Raw genomic sequence first — 8461 nt, 5'->3', positions numbered from 1 at the left:
AAAAATTTATTCCTCACCAAGTATTTACACAAGGGAAGTAAGCTATACCTCACTTGAAACAGCAGTAAATAAGCTTTCCTGAAATGCATGTTTCCTCTCCAAGAAAAAGGAAACAACCCATTGAATGCTTTCAAACTAACATTAATTAGCATAAAATATCATCTAAATTTGAACTGTGAATTAAGTGATACCCAAATAATACAAAGTAATAAGGCAAAAATTAACTTAAGAGGTTCCTTGTTATATGGGCAACATCTCCATAAAAAATTGGTTGAAAGATAACAAATCTGAGACGTGTTACACATATCTTGTCAACACTGATTGACACACTGACTAATTAGTCTGACCTCATCATGACCACAAGCCCAAATTTACTAATCCCTCTTGAAGTCTACAGTGCAATCATTGGAACTATATTTCTTTGTTTGACTTCTGAAATTTTGCCTTGAAGCAGGGACAAATGAGATAATCAACCTCAAAATACATAAAGTGCAACATATATCAAAAGCCTTTCACGTGCAATGCAACACCAGTATTTTCAAGAGTAAACAATTCAGAAGTGAAATGCCCAAATTTACTAATCCCTCTTGAAGTCTACAGTGCAACTATTGGAACTATTGTTCTTTGTTTGAAGATTGACATACGGACTAATTAGTCTGACCTTATCTTATCATCACCCCAAGCCCAAATTTACTAATCCCTCTTGAAGTCTACAGTGCAACCATTGGAACTATATTTCTTTGTTTGACTTCTGAAATTTTGCCTTGAAACAGGGACAAATGAGATAGTCAACCTCAAAATACATAAAGCGCAACATATATCAAAAGCCTTTCACTTACAATGCACCACCAGTATTCTCAAGAGTAAACAATTCAGAAGTGAAACCGGAAACTGTCATTTTATATCATTCCACTCATTCTCGAGCATAATTTGTTTTTTTTTGAGAATTTTTAGCGTGTAACAAGTAGAACCACATCTAAAAAACATACAAAACATACAAGATAATATACAGGTCGATCTATATACAACTATCGTTTTGAAATAAAGGATTTGTTTTGATTTAGTTCGGACGCGCACTGCGTCTGCGATCGATCTGTCATCGGCTGATAATTTAGGTCGTTGCGTTGTCAAATTCCATTGAAGATTATTTACTCTGTCGCTCCAAAATCATGTTTGATCACAATATATATTGCTTTACATTCACAAATATACATCTACAGGTCTATCTCAAGGCAAAAAACAAGGATTCGAGCGAGAAAAGTAAAAGTAAATTTAATTTTACGCTGTTTCAACATCACGTGCGTCACGCATTTAAATATCGCAAGAATGTTTATAGATTACTTACCTCGATTCTTCGCTAGGATTTTCCAGTTTTCTGTCTATTTCAGATTCCTCACCACTAGACATACCACCATGCTCACTTCCATCGTCAAAAATGATGTCTAAAGCCTCAGCTACGCTGTATCTCTGGCGCTTCGCACCAGACGCCATTATCGCAGATTGAAGTCGTACGAAAATGATTTCCGGAAAGGGCTCCAAAGGTCAATTTTGATAGTTCGGAGCTAAAATTTGCTATGTGATTGGCTTAGAATGTTTACTCGCCACAGTCGGAATTTTAGAGCGATGAAGGCCCTACACGTGCTTCGTTTTCGCTCATGACTTCGTATTAGGCGTAAGATAGTGCTTTTTTTTTTTTTTTTTTGTTGCTTACCTTCATTACAGACTCCACAACATTTTTGCGATGCCTCCTTTTCACAGATGGCCGATTACAACTACAACATAGTAACACCTCCACGAAATCTGTCAAAAGGAGGATTTTAAAACACCGGAAATGGAGAGGAAAGATAAATGATACGGTCGATTGACTCCCGGACAATTGAATGGTCCAAACTAGCAAAGGCGGGAAATTTGTTATCGTGCGAGATATCAAAGTATCTGTTTGCTCACTCAATTCGTATTCAGCGTTCGGCCGTATTCCAATCGATAATTTCGCTTTCTGAACAAAATTTCCAATTCTATGATGGCACGTAAATTAACTTGTCAAGAAGTGAGTTCATTGTTTGAGAGAAAGTTGTCTGAAAGGTGAGGTCTCTCCTGAAGTCTACTATGAAAAAGAATTCGCGCAGGATGAAAAAAAAGAAAGTAGACTATAAAAGGCTGCCAGTATCTCAGAAGAAAAATCCTTTCACTGGACGTGTAGGGGAAAGAGGAAACAACATGAAAAGGGGGTATAACGTCAGCTTAAACGATATAGAACGCCAGCCTGCCAAACAGCCGAAACTCGCACACATCAAGAATGCCAACTCAAGCGCCGAGGCTCAAATAAACATAAACCCATAAAAAAATTTAAACGCCAATCAAACTGTAAAGGCAAGCACCCCTTACACACCAACCACGACTACAAGAAATCGATTGAATGTATGGACTGAAAGCGGCACGATTATGTTTTTCCTATAGCCACCTTCTCTGAACCCGGAAAGTCTACAATTTTAAGATTTTGAAGAGATAACCAAGGAATCAATAGGGATTGAAATACTTGGGAAGGCTGGCCATGGAAATCCTGAGGTCCTTTAGTATGGAGGTTTTACATATTGTCAGATTTAAAACTCTAACACTCGTTTACACCCCAGGTCACCTCTAAGAAAAAGAGGTGTCGAACGTGTTAACATAAGACCGCCAAAAGGAATAAGAAATGATCAACGGGCTTATTACAATTTTTACTGACTGGCTTATGGTAATATATCATTTCCATTTTCAACGTTTAAATAAGTCAAAAAACACCTATAATGAAAATTCTTGCTAGAAAGTCAATTTTGTCTTTTAACAATATTACATTTACAACTTGTTTTGTGATTAACATTTTTTTTTTCACAACCACATTATACTTGTGCGTCATTCAAAATTCCATGTCGAAATTTTTGTCCAATTTACTTTAATTTTGCAGCTTATTAAAGAAATGGAAGGAAGAGCTCCTGACTTGATGCCATGGCCACTGTAACTGTGCCTGTTGCAAAAGAAGATGAAGTCAAGTGCCTCCAGTGTGTGATATATGGTTAAATGATGAATACCCAGAGCTGGAAAAAAAAAACTCATGACTATCATCCGTCATGTTGAACACTCCAATTGTAAGATGCATATCATTTTACTAACTAAAGGCAATTTCTAAAAAATACGACTTGAGCTCAAAGTTGTTACAGAATGAAAGAAATGCCATTTTTACTTCATTTTTTTTAGTGAAGCAAAATCAAAATCTTGAAACAACATCAGCTTAAAAATTTCACAATGTGAACCTTCCATATTTGTCTTTTATCCGAAAAAAAATCGCTACCTTGATTTAGCAAACTGAATCATGTTCAGTGTGAAATCCTTCGATTGAAATACACCATAGCACGCGTGTTGTGCACGCAACAAGAATATTCCATGGGCCAGAGAATGTTCTCATTACCTCTCAGGGGTAGAAAATGCGAGTGTTACCTGATGAAAGATTATGTGAAAGACTTATCAAATTCACTCGATAGCAACCGTGAAAGAGTAACTCTCGCCATTTTCTTGCGTACTCCTTTATTGAAAAAGATGCTGCTTTAACGTGGAAACGAGACTGACAATAAAACGATTATTTCAAATGACTTCTTCGTTTTTTCTTTAAAGAAGATAAATCAGTATCTTCAACATAAAACATGATTTCAAAATAATTTTGGGCTAAAAGCCACAATTTTACGATTTCATTTAAAAGAAAACTAGTTCAAAACATAGATTGAACTCGAAAGGCATCATGAATAATTTCCAAGATGGCAGCATCGCTGCCTGGTAAGTGCGTTGAAGTTCTTGTGTAACCTTGACGATTTATGAGGCATTTTGCCCAAAATGTAGAGAGATTAGGCTTCTAAAAGTCAAAAATTATTAACAAAGGAAACAAAAATAAAAGACTAAGTGTTATTTTCTGCTCGTTAACTTAAATACTTGCAAACGTTCGAAAGCTGGTGATCGAATATTAAGAAGTTATTTTTACATCGCAAAGCTTTGAACAATTGTTTGAGTTTCTTCGATCACATGTATTGGAAAATCCAAGGCTTATCAGTTGGTTGACCTGAGAGAAGTTGACGTCTTACATGCGATCAATGTACGCTAATGAAATACTCAAATCCACACTGAAAATTTTTGAAGAAAGTTGGAAACAGAATTGGGTGACTTATTGCAATTTGAAGATCTCCTGGATAATAGAAAGCTTTTTGTTCTACCCCAAAATCTGTGCATCTCAAATCAAGGAAATTCAGCAAGCTGGCCTGTACTTCCGTGATGCACTTCTCCCAAATATCAGTACGATATCATGGCCTCCGAAACATGTTGAGCTATGTGAAAGTGCAGTCAAGCTAGAACTAGATGCGTTTCTATACACTCTCTTAACTGGGAACACACATATCCCAGCAGAATATCCCGATCGCCTCCGCGCTTTGTTGATTCTTTTGGCCAGGACATCATTTACGGAGTTACTCCAGGACTACAAAAACTACTCAAGCAAATACTGTTACCGTATGCCAAACAATGTTCAACTTATCCAGATGCCACACCGATGTGAGTATGGGATCGTTCCTTTGCCTGAAACTATCAAGCCATATATCAACACAACACTCGCGTGGGACAATATCGATAGATTGGAGGAAACTCTTTCTGGCGGGGTAGCCAAAAAGCCAATGGCTAGACTGGATTTAACATTTCTGTCCTTAATGACGTTCAAGTCTCACTGGATGTCATCAGATATCTCCCGAATATCGATGTACCTGCTACTGACATGGCTACTCTTCACGAGGTTCTAGTGCAGTTCCTCAAGAAAAAGAATACGCTCAAGTTAAAGAGCATCGTCGTCGTCTTTGACTAAACACTGTATGCAAAGGCAAGTGAGAGACAATGGAAACAAAGCGCGAAATTTAAAGATATGGTGATGAAAATGGAAGTATTCCACACAACATGCACCACGTTGTCCATCACTGGCAAGTGCTTCAAAGATACTGGCTTGGAGGATCTGTGTGTAGAGTCTGGTGTGATAGCAGAAGGTTCTGTTGCAGAAGTTCTACAGGGACGCAGGTTCAATAGTTGAGTTAGACTCCACAAACTCGTGCATGAAGCCCTAATGAGACTGGCGTGGCGAGGATTTAGGCCCTGGATAGAAGAGAATTATAAGCAGTCCAAGAGTATCGTTGATGGCTTATTTGGTGAGATTGGTGATTTGTATGATGATATCTGCAAAAGGTTGTTCCAGATGTATATGACCAGTGCTTGTAGTGTCAATTCTGTCCATCTTTTTGACAAGTACATGGCGTTTCTTCGTTGCGAGAGCGGAGTGCACGAACTATTGACGGAATAACAATGGCGTAGTCTTTGATGTTAAACGAGATAGCTCAGTAAAGAATGCTGAGAGAGATAGAGCAGAGAGGCTCAGAAAGCGGTCATGGATTCAGAAACATCAGGGTAGACAACAAAACATTCCAGTGGCTGAAATTCCTTTCCAATTCTAAGAATAAGTTGCTCCTAATTCCTCTCAGAATAATGCGAAAATGAGATACATAAAGACTCGCTGGAAAGAAAATCTTTGTAACAGCCGAGGATCGATGCTGTGAAGTCTCTTCGATCGGAACAACAACAAGGAAGCTAAGGTCTACGCAAGAGGAAGCAAATACCAGAGTGTTACTCCGTATAGCTATTTTTTGAATCAAGCCTCGTTTCGACAAACGAGTCTCGTTTCGACGAACGAGTCTCGTTTCGACGAACGAGTCTCGTTTCGACGAACGAGTCTCGTTTCGACGAACGAGTCTCGTTTCGACGAACGAGTCTCGTTTCGACAAACGAGTCTCTATTCTCGAACAAACGAGTCTCGTTGAAAATCGTTTATTGAGTGACTTATAAATCGTGACGATTTAAAATCGAGTGGTTTCCCAGAAACTGTGAGTGATCCCAAACTTGCTGGTGTCTCTGTCGTTGTCGCGCATGCAGTAAACAGATTCCTATTACAGTATTACTTTTAATAATTTAGCAATTTCGCAGGATTTCTGCACAGCTCCATACTTCATAATCCATACAGCTCTTAGATAAGGAAAACAATAGCGAACAATAGATTGCTCTTAAAACTACGGCTTTGGTTTAAGATAGTACATATCAGTGCGGGGGTTACACAGAACTCTCCCAACGATTAAAACTCCAAAACTGTGCGGTTTAAGTGACATGTTATCCCGTCGTTACTCAAATCTAACGGTACTGTAAATAAGCTTTTAACTGTAGCTCCATGGAGCACTTGTATTAAATTTCTCCAGTCGTTTGAATCGAGATTAGCAGCGTCGACGTAGTGTTATTTCAGTCTGAGTTGTCATTTTCTTTAGAAAATTAACTGATGATGAGAGACATACATTGCAAGGGCACCGTTGTAAAATCAATATTATCTAAATCTTGAAAACTATCATTCACAACTTAAGTTCTTAATGTATTGATTCTAAGATAAAGAAATGTCATCTGAACCGTTATAAGTGTTATAAGTAGGAGTCTAAAAGTCATTCCTTAAACTGATAAGGACACAAAAGCAAGATAAAAGGGTCGGAGCAATTTTTTTTCCAAACAAATTGCTTTTCATATTTAATGCGATAATGATGAAATTAATGTATCTATGAATTATAAATTATATGAAGAAGCTATGTATCTCATGCACTAACGGCAAATATTTGTATGCAAGTATGGCAAGCTAAACATGATAAAAGTGGGTTGAGTTCAAAATTACCTATCGAGTTTCAGTGATCGATATGGGAGATTGGGAAATCACTACGTGAGAAATAGAAATCACTCTACGAGAATGAAAAAACATTCATTGAGAAAAAGATCGATGTACAGTCAAACCTCGATTATCCGGACCTTGATTATCCGGATTTCTCGAGTATCCGGACTTTTTCTCTGGTCCCAATTTGTTCATGAATATTTGTTAGTCGTGAAAATGTGAAGGAAAGGCAAGTTTGTTTCGCATTAAAAAAAGCAAAAGCAACCCTCGCACGCGTCGTAACTAATGAAGAACATTCGAAGGAGGTCTGATTGGCTTAGAGTTGGTTTGTTGCTAAGTGAGATTTCACGCTCTATTGGCTCGTTCAACGTAGAATGCAAGGTAAACAAGCTTTACAGCGTCGAGAATGCTAATTTGCGATCATGAAGCTTTCGAGGGATAAGCGATCCGTTCCTTCGATAAAAGATAAACACTCTATAATTTGCGATTAGAGAATGGAGAAAAAGGCACCCATTTGTCAGCTGAATATGGTGTTAGTACGCAGCAGATATCTGATATCCGCATGAACAAGGAAGAGATCATGAAGTTTGCCGACAATTTAGAGACCAGCGAAGGACTGAAGCGTAGATCGCCGAGAGTTGCACTTGATGAACAGCTCGATTAAGCCCTATATGCCTGCTTTATCCAGACGTCAGATATTTTAAATGTATCGAGCCTTCGTCCAAAGGAAAAAAATACCGTTGGCATTCTCTGCAAGTTTGGAAGGAAGACCGGCGTACATTATTACAAAGGAAATGATCAATTACTGCGTGAGACTGGTATGAACTGGAGAAGTATGTCAACATACCTTTGAATCTCCGACCAAACACTAAACAGACGAAGGATCGAGTTTGGAGTGGAAAATAGTTTAACAGATGTTATGGATGGGAATTACGAATAAGACACGCAGATACAGCAGACCCTCAATTTAACGCCCAATAGTTAGAGGCAGTCTCAAAGGTAGAGGTAGAAGTGTTCAACGGCTCAGAATCAGAGAAAGCTTGAAAAGGATAGATGGTATAGATAGAGCTGTTAAACGTCGGTATGCAATCTGTCTAAGAACTTACAATGTCACTAGTCCAAATCATCTTATGGCACATTGACTCAAACCATGAGCTAATCTCATGGAGATTTGTCATCCATGGACGCATCGATGGCTACTGCAGAACCATAGTGTATCTGAAATATTGCACAGACAACAAAGCTAGAACTGTGCTTCAATATTTTGAGCAAGAGGTGCAAGAGCTTGGTCTCCCAAAATGTAACAAGGTACATGGTCATTAACTGGGGATCTGACAGAAGTAGTTTAATTGCAGGTATAAGTGTCCACAATCATGGCAGTGAAAAGATATGGGCAGAAGTAAATAGAATCAGCCCAGCACTTTACAAGGATTTGTTTGACTTCCTTGAGGGGAGTGGAACCTTGAACTCACTGGATGAGTTACACATGCTGGTTTTGCAATATGTTTATATTCCTCAGATCAATGCCATATAAGCCAGTGGAATTATCATGGTATAGGAACAGTTGGCCACCAAACACCCATGGCCATGTGGTACACAGGATTACTCACTGCTCCCCAGGAATCAGTGGTCACAAATTGGCAGACATATGGAATTTTTATATACCGAGACTTTCACTCAACAAAACGAGCACTGTGATTGGTT

At 38.4% G+C, this 8461-nt stretch overlaps 1 long non-coding RNA gene across 2 annotated transcripts; it reads right to left on the bottom strand.

Annotated features, from left to right (window-relative positions):
* LOC149048116 (uncharacterized) lies at positions 1-1610 on the bottom strand. 2 transcript variants are annotated; one of them, XR_016184986.1, is made up of 2 exons: positions 1346-1594; positions 1-763 (listed from the first exon to the last, which is right to left on the bottom strand). It is a non-coding gene; the product is annotated as an uncharacterized LOC149048116 (long non-coding RNA). The 2 variants fall into 2 exon arrangements; XR_016184987.1 differs by having other exon boundaries at positions 228-444; positions 1346-1610.
* Positions 1611-8461: the final 6851 nt, after the last annotated feature.

This window comes from Pocillopora damicornis, chromosome 3, assembly GCF_964200805.1.
Source record: "Pocillopora damicornis chromosome 3, jaPocDami1.2, whole genome shotgun sequence".
Classification (NCBI taxonomy): domain Eukaryota; kingdom Metazoa; phylum Cnidaria; class Anthozoa; order Scleractinia; family Pocilloporidae; genus Pocillopora; species Pocillopora damicornis.
The sequence above is the reverse complement of the archived record's forward strand: the minus strand, read 5'-3'. Positions and strand labels throughout refer to the sequence as shown.